At 46.2% G+C, this 16,752-nt stretch overlaps 1 long non-coding RNA gene across 2 annotated transcripts; it reads right to left on the reverse strand.

Moving 5' to 3' along the window:
* Positions 1-885: 885 nt before the first annotated feature.
* On the reverse strand, positions 886-7,438 carry LOC140207478 (uncharacterized). 2 transcript variants are annotated; one of them, XR_011888568.1, is made up of 5 exons: positions 7,338-7,438; positions 2,186-2,244; positions 1,618-1,876; positions 1,218-1,337; positions 886-942 (listed from the first exon to the last, which is right to left on the reverse strand). It is a non-coding gene; the product is annotated as an uncharacterized lncRNA (long non-coding RNA). The 2 variants fall into 2 exon arrangements; XR_011888569.1 differs by lacking the exon at positions 7,338-7,438 and adding an exon at positions 3,358-3,470.
* Positions 7,439-16,752: the final 9,314 nt, after the last annotated feature.

Here is a 16,752-nt window from a genome sequence, read left to right on the forward strand (position 1 = left end):
CTTTTTGCGAGGGGAATCTCATGCTTTCTTTTAGCCATCCTGATTTATTTCTTCTGTGTTATCTTGCATTTCTTATACTCCATAAGAACCTACCTGCCTATCCCTGTTCTGCAACTCCATTTTGTGCTTCACCAGGTTCTCAATATCTCTTGAAAACCAAGGTTCCCTACAGTTTCTATCTTTACCTTTTATTCTGACAAGCACATACCCGTTTTGTATTTTGAGAACTTTGCTTTGAAGACCTCAAATTACCAAGCACGCCTTTGCAATAAAGAGAGGGAGGGGGAAACAAAGGAAAGGAGATGGAGACGGAAAGGGCGGAGGAGAGACGGGTGGAGAGAGAACTGGAAAGGGAGGGGGCGAGTGACGGGGACGAGGACGAAGGGGGAAAAGTTGAAAAGGATGGCAGCGAGTGAGGAGGGGGAGAGAGAGTGGAAAGGGAGATGCGGGTTGGTCGTTACAGGAATAGAAAGAGAAGTGGGAAAGAGAGGGGAGAGACAGGGGAAGTGAAAATGGAGGGGAGACGAGGAGACCCAGAGGGGGGGGAGAGAGAGAGGGGGCGGGTGAGAGGGCCAAGACAGAAAAGACGGGAGCAGACAGAGGCAGAGGCAGAGGGTGTAGAGGAGGGATGAAGAAAAAGGGGGAGAGATGGAGATCACGGAAAAGGGAGGGGAAAGAGAGAGAGGGAATAGTCGGAGAGAGAGGGGGGAAGAGCAGGAACAGAAATGTGAGAGATGGCGGGTGAGAGACACGGCGATGGGGGATAAAGAAAGGGGGAAGGAGAGAGGGGGAGGGAGGGAGAGAGAGAACAAACACGAAAGGGAACCGTGTGCGGTAAAGCTCCCGGTGTGCGGGGGACCCGGAGACCGTGAACGGTAAACCCACCGTGGATTTGTTCGGCGACTGGCGAACGGCCATGATCAACATCCCGGCCACTGTGGACTGAATAAACAGGGGTCAGACTCACAACTCCGACTCCCTCCCTACCTGTCCTCCTCGCCGCCTCCTGCCCCTCCTGGGTTCCGGCCCGAAACGTCAAACCGACCTTTTCCCACGGATGCTGCCCGACCTGCTGAGTTCCTCCGGCGCGTTGTGACTCCTGCCCTCCTCGCCGCCTCTCCCTACCCTTTCCCTCAGCCTCTCCACCTCCCCCCTCCGCCCCCCTCCTCCTCGCAGACCCGCCTCTGCCCGAGGGGGTGGGGGGAGCCCCCACTCACGATGACTCCGGTCCACCAGAGGGCGCCCACCAGCATGGCGTAGCCCAGCCGCCAGCGGGCGGTGAACAGGATGAGGAGGCCGAGCAGTGCGCTGGAGACCTCCGAGGCCATCTGTCCGAACTGCGGGACAGAGAGACAGACAGAGCGGAGGGAGAGGGGAGTGGAGAGGGGTGGGGGGGTGTTGAGAGGAGCGCAAGGGGAGAGCGGGCAGAGGTGAGGGAGGGGAGGAGAGAAGTGAGGAGAAGCGGGTAAGAGGGGAGTGTGGGTGAGAGGGGGAGGGTGGGGAGCGGGGACAGAGAGACAGAAGGTTAGAGGGGGTGAGAGAGTAAAAAGAGTGCAGGCCGTTCGGGTACAAAGCAGTGCCGAATAAACTAGTTCTCAAATGGATAACACAACTCACCTCTTTTATTTAGCATGATATCATGGACAGTCCAGATGTGTGGAACTCTGAGGTACAAGTAAAAAGCTTGACTTTATATCTAGTAGCAGGAAAGCATGCGAGACCTTAGCAGACGAATGGAATGAATGTTTTCAGGATTTGTGGCACATCCGATTATCCGCTCATCTCATTTGTGCAGCTCTGCTATCGTTCTGAGGAGCAGTACTGCCGAGCACGGTATTCTTCAATGGAAAACGCAGAAGTCCGCAATGTCACAAACCTAAAGCAACATACAGTCCTGTGAACTTTATATTCGGAAACTTCATCCACAGGGCGCGAGGTGGGAGGTCAGAGAGAGAGAGAGAGTGGGAGAGAGGAGGGTGATGGAGGTGAAGAATGTTGGAGCGAGGGAGATGGTGGATGTGGGTCGGAAGGAGTGGTGTCAAGCGAAGGAGTCACCGAGACAGGGAGGGTTGGATGTTTGGGCTTTATACCTAGTAGTAGAAAAGTGTGTGAAAACTTAGCAGAGCAAAGAAATTAGTTCATAATGTTGTTTTTTTTTATTTGTCGCTCATCAGTTTACACCCACCTCATTTGTGCCGCCGTATTATCGTTCTGAGGAGTAGTAGCGACAAGCACGATATTATCCTGGAAAACATAGAAATCCGCAATGTCACAAAGCTAAAGCAACATACAATCCTGTCAACTTTACATTGGAAACTTTCATCCACAGGGCAGGAGGTGGGAGGTCAGAGAGAGAGGGAGGGTGACGGTGGTGAAGAATGTTTGGAGCGAGAGAGATAGCGAATGCGGGTTGGAAGAAGTGTTGAACAGGGAAGGCGTCACCGAGACGGGAAGGATTGGATGTTTCGGCAGCACGTTATAATGGTGGCATTGCAATCCCATAATGCGATGCGTGACGGAAACCCCTCTAGCTCCTAACGGTACATTGTTCTTGATTTTGACTCACACTTCCCTCACCCCCTCATCTCAGACACCCCTCCCACGCAACCTTTCTCTGCCCAACCCCGGTCTGTTTCTCGCCCCACTGTCTTTCCGTTAACCCCTGTCTCCCTCTCCCCCAGGCTCTTTCTCCACCATCCATTCGTGCATAAGATGCCTTGTTCCTCTTCACAGTGTCAATTTTCCATCTCTCTCTCTCTCTCCCTCTCTCTCTCTCTTTCGCCGCCTCTATATAGTTCCAGTCTATCTCGTGCACCCAGCGGTCTCACCTCAGTCCTATCATAGGCCCTCCCCCAGCTCTGATCTCTCTACCCATCCGAAATCACTCTCATCATCGCGGCCTCTCTTCCTACACAAGGTCCGTCTCTCCTGTCTCTCTTCTCCTCTCTCCCCTCCAGTTCCTCACTCCCAGGCTTTTTTCTATCCCACAGTCGCTTTCTAACTAGTGTCTCCCCCCTCTCCCTCTCCCTCTCCCTTCTCTCTCACTCTATCTACCCGGTACTTTTCCCCGTCTCTCGCTCCTCCTGTCTTTCTATCTTCCAGTCTCTCTCATCCTGTCTCCCTCTCACTCTTCTGGGACTATAACCAACCCTTCACCCGAATCTCTCCTTCCCACACTCCTTTCTCCTACCCCAGTCAGGCTGTCGTTCCCCAGTCTCCCTCAGCACCAATGTCGCTTCTCCCAGACTTTCTCTTATCGTTTGCGCACAGCCGTCTCCATCGTACACCTCTTCCCCCTCAGCTTCTCCCTCCATACCCGAGTCTCCTTCATCCCAGTCTTTTGAGTCTCCTACATACCTTGTGGCAACTGTGGCCGAGATTCCAGGTGAATTTGCTTTTCAGCAGTGTCTTTCTCTTTGCCGCTCTCCCATAACGCTGCGACTTGTAAAACACGCAACAACAGTTGTTTTATGCGCAATCTCTCCCGTCTCAGCCACTAAATCTTGTATCTCCTCCAGAGTTGCCGTAGGTCTCTTGTGGTCTCCCTTCACTAGTTCCCTTCTTACACAATCACTGAGCTTTTGCGGAATGCCTGCTGAAGGCAGATTTACAACTGTGCCAGGTCATTTCCGTTTCTTGATGATTGATTTAACTGTACTCTTCAGGGATATCCAGCGACTTTGAAATTTTCTTATATCCACACCTGACTTTTACTTTTCAATAACTTGTTCGCGGAGATGCTTGGTGTGTTCTTTTGTCCTCATGATGTAGTTTTTGCTCGGATACTGACTCACCAACAGTTGGATTTTCCAGATACGGGTGTATTTTTACTACAATCGACTGAAACACGTTGATTGCACACAGGTTATCTCCAATTAACTAATTAATGGTCCTCTGAAACCAGTTGGCAGCACCAGTGATGATTTGGTGTGCCATTTTAATGGGAGTGAATACTTACTCAAACAATTATTTTGTGTTTTATATTTGTAATCAATTTAGACCACGTTGTAGAGATCTGTTTTCACTTTGACATGAGGAGACTTTTTCTGTTCATCAGTGTTAAAAAATCCAAATTAAATCCACTGTGACACAGCGCTGTACAACAATAAAAATGAAAACATCTGGGGGGGGCAAATATTTTTCACAGACACTGTATGGGCATTTGAACGAAGTTTAAACTTTTAAAATTGATTATTCAATAACACAATGGCGAAAAAAATACAGATAGAAACAAAATAAAGAAAAACTACAGCACAATACAGGCACTTCGGCCCACAATTTTGCGCCGAACATGGACGTACTTTAGAAATTACTAGGGTCACCCATAGCTCTCTTTTTCTAAGCTGCATGTACCTATCCAGGAGTCTCTTAAAAGATCCTATCGTATCCACCTCCACTACCATTGTCGGCAGCCCATTCCACGCATTCACCATTCTCTGAGTAAAAGACTTACCCCTGACATCTCCTCTGTACCTACTTAGATGTTGATCGGGGTAGACGCGTTGTGCTGCGATTTGTTCTCGGTTGGAAAGCTCTGGAGTGAGCCTGGGCTCATCCCTTTGGAGGATGAGAGATGACCTGATAGAGTTATGCACGATGGTAAGATGCATGGATAGACCCAACTGCTGGAGTCTTCTTTTCTGGGATGAAAATGACAAATACGAGGGGGGAAATACAGCGGGTGAGTGGTTATAGGTTTTCCACACAAGGAGAGGTAGGTGCGGAGACAACGCTGCCAAAGATGATGACAGAGGATGATATATTGGGGCGATAGAACAGGCATTGGCACATACGTGTCCTCAGTTTGATGTATAATTTCTCTGCTTCCGATTTTCACAGTGAACGTGTTGACGATTGTCATACTATCGCGGGGAAAGACTGCAATCTCTAAAACTGTCACCCCCTACCTGTCGGCCATATCAGTGTCAGACCGAGCGGTCGTTTGCTTCGACGTTATCTTGATGAAAGTTCTGAAGGCTTTTCCCAATGGCTCTTCCTTCCTGTTTTACGTCCGCGTGTGTAGAACCCACGTCTTCTTATTGGAAGCTGCAACAGATTGCTATGTTTGGTTCACCGTCGCTTTCACCTCTGATCGATTTGTGGCCATTTGCTTCCAGGATCTAAACGCTTCGTATTGAACTGGGAGGACGGCGGCTGTGGTTCTGATTTTTGTGGCTTCACTGAGTCGTTTAAAGAACATTTTCTGGTTCTTCTTGGTCCAAGATATATATTCTTCTTCTAACATGGGGTGGTCTTGCATGCTGAGTTGGCAATTTCAGGTGTCACTGTACTGGATGTCCTTCGTTCTGTCTTTTCAACTATTATCCCATTCGTTGTTATTATCCTGCTCAACCCTTTTTCTATGACGTCAGTCACGGGTTTACATTGCTGACTGTGAGCTTAACCACAGGGAGAGAGAGACTTTTTTTTCAGCAGTCGCAGCAGTCGTCGATAGAGAGAGAGAGAGAGAGAGAGAGAGAGAGGGTTTGGGTTAGAGAGAGAGACTAGTAGCTTCAGCTTGTCAGAGATGGAGCTTGGAACTCTCTTACGCCCACAAGGGTGGGTTAAACATCGGCACGGAGTGCATAAAGAATGTGTGTCTGTCACGTCGTATAATCTAAAGGAGTGGACTTTTCGGGATATCCTGTGGAGACCACTTATATGTTAACCCTTGCCTGGGTCTGTTGTGTGGCAGTCACTCGAAGACGATATCCCTGTGACAGGTCACTTTCGGTGATAACTCGTGTGGATTTGGAACAACATGACGGGCAAGATCTTTGACGACGATACTTTCGTTTACCTGTGGAATTTGACGTAACCGACTTTTCTCTACGTTTCACCCTGGATTACAAATATCTCTTCCCTGTCAATTATTCCGTGGATGACTGAACTTTCCTACTTTACCATCTCAAGACTTTACGCCTTGATTCCCAAAGCTCAACATAGTTTGGGAGTTATATTTGTACACACATACATACACATGACACTGTTAACATTTGCTTATCTTGGTTAAGTTACGATATTATAAGTAGATACTAATAAAGATAGTGGTTTTAACATTAAAACCCGACTCAGTGTGAAATTTCTTGCTGTTGGTTTATTCATAATACTTTACAGTTCGTAGCAAATTAGGGGCTCGTGGGCGAAATGAACAAATTCGGAGCTTATTAATTGATTAATTATCGATCTGATTGGGAAAATCCCTTTTTGTGACTTGTGTGTGGAAATCAGCAGCAACGGATATTGAGGCATTTCTGGAAGCGCCAACCCCTGAGGCATTAGTGAAAGCCAAAAAGGATGAGTTGGTGGACATAGCTAAAGATCTGGGATTCGTTTCGATAAAACGGTCTCTGAGAAAGCCAGGGATTCAGAGGAAAATAGCTGAGCACTATATAGCTAAGGAGGTGTTTAAGGCCGAGGATCAGAAATGTTTCCTGAAGGTAAACCCAGTGATCTTGAGCTTAAGTATAAATTGGAAAAAGAAAAGATGGAGGCTGAGGAAAAACGAAGACAGCAACAGCTCGATGCTGACTTAAGAAAAAAACAGCTCGAGGCTGAGTTAAAAGGAAAACAGCTCGAGATTGAGTTACGACAAAAAACTACTCGAGGCTGAGGAAGCAGACAAACAGAGACGGTTTGCAGCTGAAGAAGGAGAAAAACAAAGGGAGTTCGAGTTAGAGAAGTTAGACAAGCTAGAGCAGAGGGGTCTAATGGTTGACTCTGGAGAGAAGTTTGTGGCCAGTCGGGAAGTTAAATTGGTCCCTCCATCTAATGAAGCTGAGGTTGATAAATACTTGCAGCATTTTGAGAAAGTGGCTCAGAGCCGAGGGTGGCCAGAAGAAAGCTGGTCTCTCTTGTTACAAAGTGTAGTTAAGGGTAAGGCTCAGCAGACTTATTCGGCCCCGTCAGTTGAAAATGTAGCTGATTATGACATTGTAAAACAGGCTGTGCTTAAAGCCTATGAATTGGTCCCAGTAGCCTATAGGCAAAGGATTGGAAGTTTGAAGAAATCTGTGAACCAGACTTATGTGTAATTTGCTTATGAAAAGTCTGTATGTTTCGAGCGATGGTGCACGTCTAGGAACGTGAATGATGATTTTGACAACTTGAAAGAGTTGGTTTTAATCGAAGAATTTAGGAGCCCAGGTCAATTGGCCGGCACATTTCATGTAGTGTAACAGGAACGAAATGATTGTCATATAAAATTAATAATTTAGCCAAGGAAACTCAGTACAACAACATTTCTTCTTATTTGATGCAGAAATATTGACTGTTTGCATGATGTTTGACACCCAGAACAGATTTGCATAAATGCACGCCCTACATTCATTACTTACCTCTTCATCCCAAAACAGAGATCATGCATTCTGTCCAGTAAATGCTCAAAGCATCATCCCCTCCACATCGGCTCCTGAAGCTACTGTCCCTCTGCCGAGCGGCGGTGACCAGAGAGCGATAAACATGTTCAACCCTCCTTGCAGCTCTGGTGGGCAGTTACCCTGGCAACGGAGGAAGTGACTCACCAAAAATAACCGAGAAAGGAAATAACAAACACAATGTGGCATGTTCTGAGTTTCATTATGAGATGAACACAGGAAATTCTGCCCTTTTGTAATGGTGATTCGAAAATTCCGGAGGTTGTGGCTACGCAGTCTCGAGGTTCATTAAGTAAATCTTCTGGTAGTTTCACCTCTGCAGAACTATCACTATCAGCGGTACAGACGCAGGTCCAAAATAAAAACACATTGTTGTTACGACCTGTCTGCAGCAAATGTCGATTATGTATAGAACGATGAAATTAGATTCATAGAGCCCTTACAGCACAGACGAAGGACTGTTAGCCCATCCAGTTCCATGTTCGGTGTGGTCCCATCCACCTGCACCCAGACCTCTCTCATACATGTGCCCATCCAAGTGTGACAGGGTCCTGAATTACCACTATGAAATGTGCTTTTGAAGAGAGAGAGAGAGAGAGAGAGAGATTGAGAGAGAGTGAGAGTGAGAGAGAGAGAGAGGGAGGACGACTGCTCGCAGGTTGTTTATAATTTCTTCAAGGACATTTGCCTGCTGGCATTTCTTACACAGAGAGAGGAGGGCGGAGTTATGTGAGAGACAGTTGGTGCTCAGCACGGGAAGATAAAATAGGAGGTCAGATGATAGTCCTCAGTTACTTGTTTGTGGACACTGAACGAGCTCTGTTGTGTCCACAGAAAAAGTGGGTTTTTGGAGGATCGACCAGTCGCTCTCGCAGTGTGAAAAGGCAGTGACCGGTGGGGAGTTGTCCATGTGTCTAACCCTTGCCTGGGTTGATGACTCCACCACAGAAAACCGGTCCCCTTTTTTGTGGTCACGGTCGGTGACCTTTTAAAGAATTTCGGAGGACAACGGGAAGATCGACGGCACAGCTCACCTGAAGACTCAAATCTCCCCCCCCCCTCCATCACTACTCAACTCAATACCATGAACTGAATTGAACTTTACCCTAGACTTGAAAAAGCTTGGTTTTTCATATATATTCCACACTTACTTATATATCATCATTGCTAACCTGTTTGATTTATCTGCATTTATATCACTGTATTGCGTAGTTACTAATAAATATCATTAGTTAATAGCAATACCGGAGTCCAAAGTGTTTTCTATTTCTGCTGGTTCTTTATTCTCGTCACGGGGTTCGTGACACAAGCATCTCTGAAATACTATAACTGAAGCTTGATCTGTCACTTCTGCTGGAAGCTGGTTCTGCATTAACACACCATCTGAGTGAAGTAGTTCCCTCTCCGACCACCCTTAAATATTTCACTTTTTACCCTAAATCCATGACTTCGCCAGACCTGAGGAGCAAACGGCTACATACATTCACATTATTTATACCATCGTAGTTTTCTCATACCTCTGGCAGGGGTTCTCAACCTGAGGTCCATAGACCCTCCGTCCCCCCAGTTAATGATAGGGGTACATGGCATTAAAAAGGTTGGGAACCCCTATTAGGATCTCCCCTCCTTCTCCAGTGCTCCAGGGAATCAAGTTCTAACCTGTTCAACCTCTCCCTGTAACTCATTTCCTGAACTACCAGTAACATCTGTGTGTTTTCCCCTGCACTCTTTCACGCTTATTGGTACCTTCCCCTGAGTAGCTGACCAGAACCGCACACAATTCTGCAAATTTTAATTCACTGTGTTTTTGACAACTTTCCCATTAAGATCCCAATTGCTCTTCGCAATACCCTGATTTATTAAGGCCAGGATGCCCAAAGCTCTCTTTATGACCGCATGCAACTCCGATACCGCTTTCGAGGAATTCAGGACCTGTATTTAATTTTAATTTGTTCTGTCACCCACCACAGACTCTTACCAGTCACTGTTTAAGTCATAACCTGGTTTGTCCTGCCAAAGTGCAATACCCCACACTTATCTGCATTAAATTCCATCTGATAGTTTTCAACCCAGTTTCCCAGTTCCACACAACTCCGTTTCCCAAAAAAAAAATCAATGTACTAAGAATCTACCAGCGAAATAAACACTCAACAGACAAAGAACGTCTGTGGAGAGAGGAACAGAGATAATTGTTCAGGTCTGTGTCAGAATGGCTTTGAACAATTTCTGATTTGATTCAGGCCTCCAGCATCTGGAGTGTTTTATTTAAATTCCAGCTGCTCAGTGAGTGGGAATTTTCAGACACTGTGAGAGTACTGAACCCAAGGTAGATAACCAACGATGCAAACGCTGAAGAGATCATTCCAGGTACTCACTAGCTCTGTGTAGAAACATAGAAAATAGGTCAGGAGTAGGCCATTCGGCCCTTCGAGCCTGCACCGCCATTTATTATGATCATGGCTGATCATCCAACTCAGAACCCTATAGAAACATAGAAAATGTATTGAGATTACCTCTCCGGTGTCTCTGATCTCTCTGCTCCGTTGTATCTGTGCCCATCGGCTTCGGATTTCCCAACACTGATGTGTGTGCGGCTGGGCATCAAGGGTTTACAGACTACTTAGGGACAAAGTACCCTTGACTATACCAGCGACCCTCCCTCCCTGGCACTCTAAACACTGCTTCGAGGCATGCAACGCAAGCCAGCCATGAATGCTACGCGCCTCGCAGGTGAGCAGCCACTGCGTGTATCAGCAGATGTAAGAAGGACTCTGCAGAGATTCAGGGCCAGAAAAGCATCCAGGCTGAGCTCGCAGATGGTACACGTCTGCTCACTGATGTTTTCACTGACATCTTCAACACTTCATTCATCCAGGCTGCTGTCCCCACTAACTTCCAATCAGCGACCAGCATCCCTGTACCAAAGAAGTCTCCACCTTCAGAATCAAACCACCCCCGTGCAGTGCAACTGATGCAAATCAGCACGAAGTGCGTTGAATAGCTGATGATGGGAGACATCAAAAACTCCAGTCGCTGCTCACGGGACCCTCACTAATATGTTTACTGAACGAATCGCTCTATGACGGATGCCGTAGCATCACTGTTACCAGCCTACCTGCCATCGACAGAGATAAAGAAATATACCAGGAAAGTGCCAGTAACATCATGAAGGATCCGACATGCTCTGCTCGTGGAGTGATTGGCCCAATCCCACCAGAGAGGAGGCTACATAATGTCCACGCCAGGACAACCAGCCTCAAAATATATTCCCAACCTTATCAATACCTCCACCCAATAACCCATCCCTCCATAGCCTATTCACAACTTGTTTAACATTTCCTGTCAGTCACCTGACGTCCAGCACTCGGTGTCTAAAGTCATTTTATGGACATACAGTCAATGATTACAAACTATCATCAGTGCTCTGTTTGTTTTATCGTTGTATTCTTTATCTTATTACATTATTTTCTGTACTGCTTTGGATCCAGAGTAATAATTATTTCGATCTCCTTTCCACATGTACTGGTATGACATTAAACAATTCTGAATGTTGAACCTGGGGAAAATACCACGACCAAACATATAATCTATACGCCCTCTTGATTTTATAATTCCTACAATGTCACCCTCATTCTCCTGCGGAATAAAGATCCAGCTTGGCCAATCTCTCCCTATAACTCAGCCCTCTAGTCCAGGGAGCACCATCATCAATTTCGTCTGTACCCTCTCCAGCCTGATAATATTTTTCCTACAATAGGGTAAGCGAAACTGTTCATAATCCTTTGTGTAAGTCACCAACAATTCATATAACTACAAAATGATGTCCGTAATACAAATCTCGATGCCCTAAATGATGGAGGCCGGCATGATTAAATCCTTCTTTTCCATTCTCTACACTTGCACGTCCACTTTAAAAGAAGTGTACACTTGTACACCCACGTTACCGGTGCGGCTGTTCCACAACACTCTGTGCCCTCTCATTCACTATACCAGTCCCACCATGGACTGACGGTCTAAAATGCACCACCTCTCATTGGTATAATTTCAAAACTATTTGCTATTCCTCTTCCCATCTCCCTTAATGACCCAACATCTCTTTGGAATTCATTGCAACCTGTTGCAATATCAACCAGATTCCAGATTTAGATACCAGATTTAGTATCGGACTTGCAAACCGTGCCGTGTACATTCACCACCCGAGACTTTAGCTTCAATGCAGACTGTGGAAATTCCAACTCCAGCTGTAGAATTACCAATTGACTATTCCGGCTGAGATCCTTCATCTATATTGATGAAGGATTACAGCCCGAAAAGCTGACTGTTTTCTGCTTGTTATAGATGCTGCCTGGCCTGCTGAGATCCCTGGCATCTTGCGTGTGTTGCTTTGTATTTCCAGCATCTGCAGATATTCTCGTGTCTGTAGAATTACCTACCTGGACTGAAGCCTGTATACTGCCAGTTCCATGCCTTCAGAGTCACCCGCCCGATATTACCACCCATATACAGACGCTTTGGTGCGGTGAATTGCCGCGGAGTTCCTGCGATTTCCAATTCACAAATTAAGGTGGAACCGGAACTAAATGATCTTCTTCCTTGACCGGGGCTCAAGCTGGTTCACCGTCTGTGGATTGTGAAAGGATGCGGATACACTTCAGCTTGACTTCAGCAGCTAAACCGAGAACCTTCGATCACTGTGTCATTGCTGTGTGGGATCTTGCCCAGCACAATTGGCTGCCAAGTTTCCCACAGTAGCAGGACCAAAATATAGAATTATAAAATAGAAAATTCTGCGAACTCGGTCCATCAGGCGACATCCGTGAAAGGAGTAATGGTGGAAGACCCAGTTTAAAAACTAGGACTGTTCAAGATGCTGCCGGTCAGCTGTGCGTTTCAAGTGGTTTCTCCTTCTTACTTTAAATATCGTGCAAAAGTAGCTTATTATTTCTATCTCACTGCACAAATATTAACTGATTGCAAAATATCTGGGACAGCTCAGAGTTTTCAACAGATTTGTTATTTCTCAGTTTACTCCGACCCTGGTGTAATACATCCCATACAGTCAAATCTCACAGCATCCTATCCTCCCACTATCATTCTTTTACATTTGCTCCGGAGGTCACTGTCTCTGCGCTGAGAGGCAGTGACCACAGAGCGATAAAAATGTGTCACACTCCTTGCAGCTCTGGCGGGCCGTTACCCTGGAAACAGAGGAACTGGCTCACCAAAAATAAATGAAAAAGGGGAAAAAAAAATCAACGTAATATGATGTGACTTTCATTATGACAAATATTAACATTTCAGCCATTTTGTGACGGTGAAACTTAAATTGTGATGGCTGTTTTTACCCTGCCACGTGCACCGCCCCTCAGTTACACCTCCGGTAGTTCATACTAACGAAAGAAGACGATACCTGGGAAACTCGGTGAGCCAAAAGGGGCAAGAGAATACTTGACAATGAAGAAAATAGTCAGAGAAAGATTGCTGATACATATCATTGAGGTGGTGAGTTACAGGCTGGACAGAGGTTGAACAAGACGGCACAGAATGAACCAGGTGGGAGAATGGATCAAGGATAATCACAGATGGTTCTCCTGCAATGCACTGATTTCATGTACAAAACTCCTTTACAAGTGATCCTCAAACGACATAGCTGGAACAAACAATAAGAACTTTGGCATATGCCCTTTGCCCCTCACCAAACTTCATCAATGCACCATAGAGAGTATCCCATCCGGATACTACACAGCTCCGTACGTCTGTTGCTTTGCCCAAGAATGCAAGGAACTGCAGAGAACTGTGAACGTAGCTGAGCACTTCATAGAGACGAGCTTCCCCTCCGTGGACTCTGTCCGTACTTCCCGCTACTTCAGTAAAGCAACATAATCAAGAATCCCGACACCCTGGACATTTTCACTTCTCGCCCTCCCATCGGGTAGAACATTTAAAAAAAAACAGAAAACATGCAACCAGTCTGAAAGACGGCTTCTATTGAGTTTTAATAAGAAACTTGAATTGTCCCCAGTAAGATGGACTCCTGACCTCACAATGAAACTCGATGTGACCTTGCACCATACGTCTACCTGCACTGCACCTTCTCTGTAACCATATTGAGTTGTTATACTCTGTTAATGTTCTGCCTCAACTAATAAATACAAGCAATTCCAATTGACTTCTTAACTACCCAATCAATCTGTGCAGCCATGTTCAGGGAGCGATGAACTTGGATTCCAAGATCCCTCTGATCATCAACACTGTTCAGGTTTTTGCATTTAACAGTGTCCTGTCTCTTTATATTCGACCTACCGAGGTGCCGAGATGATGATCACTAATCAAATCTCATTGAGCTTTTCTTTCAGGTCCTGTTAAATTTATTGACAAGTGCACAAGCACGGGAAGGTACAGGTACAGAGAAACACTGTCTTGTAGCAGCATCACAGGCAAGTACATTCAGATAACACACAGAACAGAAATTACATAATTATTATAATTATATGGAAATACAAGTTTTACATAATTTACATTATATAAATATACATTTTGTGTCAATAACTGACTTGGAAATGTTGAATTTGGTCCCTCAGCCAACTTATTTTCACAGTTTGGGAACAACTGGACTCCAAGCACCGGTCCCTACAACACCCACTGGGAAATCCTGCAGGCCAAAGAACGGTCTGGTTATTCCTTCTGTTTAAGTACACAGACAACAGGAACAGGAGCAGGCCACTCGGCCCCTCCAGCCCGTGCTGTCATCCATCGACCCGCAAAACCGACGCTTCTCAAACTGCTCCCACCACCCCGCGAGGATAATGGAAATAAATCAAAAAGCAGGACATTGAGGTTTGCTATTGGGTGTAACCAGTAATTGACATCTCATCGCATCGATGAGAATAGCGCAGCCCGAAAATACTCTGCTGTCAGTGGAGGGCGGGGAGTGGGCACGTGGTAGCTCCCCAAGTAATTGAAAGGACCAAGCTCGAGCTGAGTAGTGTAGTGTGACGTAAGGCACCGCTCAGGTGACAGCAGAACCTGGTGAACGGAACCCTTGTGTGACGACAGGTGCGTGGGTACGTCAGTGTGATGTCAGATGTTCTTCAATTATGTGAAGAATAAAAGGATGACTGGAGTGAAGGTAGGACTGATTAGAGATAAATGTGGGAAGATGTGCCTGGAGGCTGTGGAAGTGAGTGAGGTCCTCAATGAATACTTCTCTTCGGTAATCACCAATGAGAGGGAACTTGATGATGGTGAGGACAATATGAGTGAGGTTGATGTTCTGGAGCATGTTGATATTAAGGGAGAGGAGGTGTTGGAGTTGTTAAAATACATTAGGACAGGTAAGTCCCCGGGGCCTGATGGAATATTCCCCAGGCTGCTCCACGAGGCGAGGGAAGAGATTGCTGAGCCTCTGGCTAGGATTTTTATGTCCTCGTTGTCCACGGGAATGGTACCGGAGGATTGCAGGGAGGCGAATGCCGTCCCTTTGTTCAAAAAAGGTAGTAGGGATAATCTGGGTAATTATAGACCAGTGAACCCTACATCTGTGGTGGGAAAGTTGTTGGAAAAGATTCTTAGAGATAGGATCTCTGGGCGTTTAGAGAATCATGGTCTGATCAGGAACAGTCAGCATGGCTTTGTGAAGGGCAGATCGTGTCTAATAAGCCTGATAGAGTTCTTTGAGGAGGCGACCAGGTATATAGATGAGGGTAGTGCAGTGGATGTGATCTATATGGATTTGACAAGGTTCCACACGGTAGGCTTATTCAGAAAGTTAGAACACATGGGATCCAGGGAAGTTTGGCCAGCTGGATTCAGAATTGGCTTGCCTGCAGAAGGCAGAGGGTGGTGGTGGAGGGAGTACATTCAGATTGGAGGACTGTGACTAGTGGTGTCCCACAAGGATCTGCTCTGGAAACTTGGGGTAGAAGGGTGGGTTGGCAAGTTTGCAGACGACACAAAGGTTGGTGGTGTTGTAGATAGTGTAGAGGATTGTCAAAGATTGCAGACAGACATTGATAGGATGCAGAAGTGGGCTGAGAAGTGGCAGATGGAGTTCAACCCGGAGAAGTGTGAGGTGGTACACTTTGGAAGGACAAACTCCAAGGCAGAGTACAAAGTAAATGGCAGGATACTTGGTAGTGTGGAGGAGCAGAGGGATCTCAGGGTACATGTCCACAGATCCCTGAAAGTTGCCTCACAGGTGGATAGGGTAGTTAAGAAAGCTTATGGGGTGTTAGCTTTCATAAGTCGAGGGATAGAGTTTAAGAGTCGTGATGTAATTATGCAGCTCTATAAAACTCTAGTTAGGCCATACTTGGAGTACTGTGTCCAGTTCTGGTCAGCTCACTATAGGAAGGAAGTGGAAGCATTGGAAAGCATACAGAGGAAATTTACCAGGATGCTGCCTGGTTTAGAAAGTATGCATGAGAGGAGACATGATAGAGGTGTACAAGATAATAAGAGGAATAGATAGAGTGGATAGCCAGCGCCTCTTCCCCAGGGCACCACTGCTCAATACAAGAGGACATGGCTTTAAGGTAAGGGGTGGGAAGTTCAAGGGGGATATTAGAGGAATGTTTTTTGCTCAGAGAGTGGTTGGTACGTGGAATGCACTGCCTGAATCAGTGGTGGAGGCAGATACACTAGTGAAGTATAAGAGACTACTAGACAGGTATATGGAGGAATTTAAGGTGGGGGCCTATATGGGAGGCAGGGTTTGAGGGTCGACACAACATTGTGGGCCGAAGGGCCTGTACTGTGCCGTACTATTCTATGTTCTATGTTCCATGTTCACCTGTGGGAGAGCGCTCTGATTCAAACACACTTTTAAGTATGCTTCTTATGATTTCCGTGGGGCAGCAAAATTAATCAGGTGTTTCATCATTGAATCCAATCTTTTCTGATGTAAAGTCCCCTGTTATGTGCCCGGCTGTGTCTTGTTGTGGGTGGAGTGGGCAGCGTGATGTTTGTCTCGACGAGACTTGCCAGCGGGGTCCACAAACTGTGAATTCAATAGGTCCATTTAATGTCAAATAAATGTATACAATGTAAGTCCTGAAATTATTTTTCTTCGCAGACATCCAGGTAAACAGAGAAGTGCCCCAAAGAATGGATGACAGTTAAAACGTTAGAACCCCAAAATCCCCCAGGTACCCACCCCCCCCCCCGACACTCAAGCATCAGCAAAGCAACGACACCCCACCTCACCATCAAAAAGTACATCACGACCCTCAACCAAGCATGCAGCAAAATTCAATAAAGACACATATTTGCAGTACCCCAAAAACTATTTGTTCACCCACTAATTCTACACACTACAGGTTCTCGCTTTCCCTAATAAGGGAAAAAGTGTTGCCCCCATTTCACAGCGAGAGAGGAG

This window comes from Mobula birostris, chromosome 13 (genome assembly GCF_030028105.1).
Source record: "Mobula birostris isolate sMobBir1 chromosome 13, sMobBir1.hap1, whole genome shotgun sequence".
NCBI classification, from domain to species: domain Eukaryota; kingdom Metazoa; phylum Chordata; class Chondrichthyes; order Myliobatiformes; family Myliobatidae; genus Mobula; species Mobula birostris.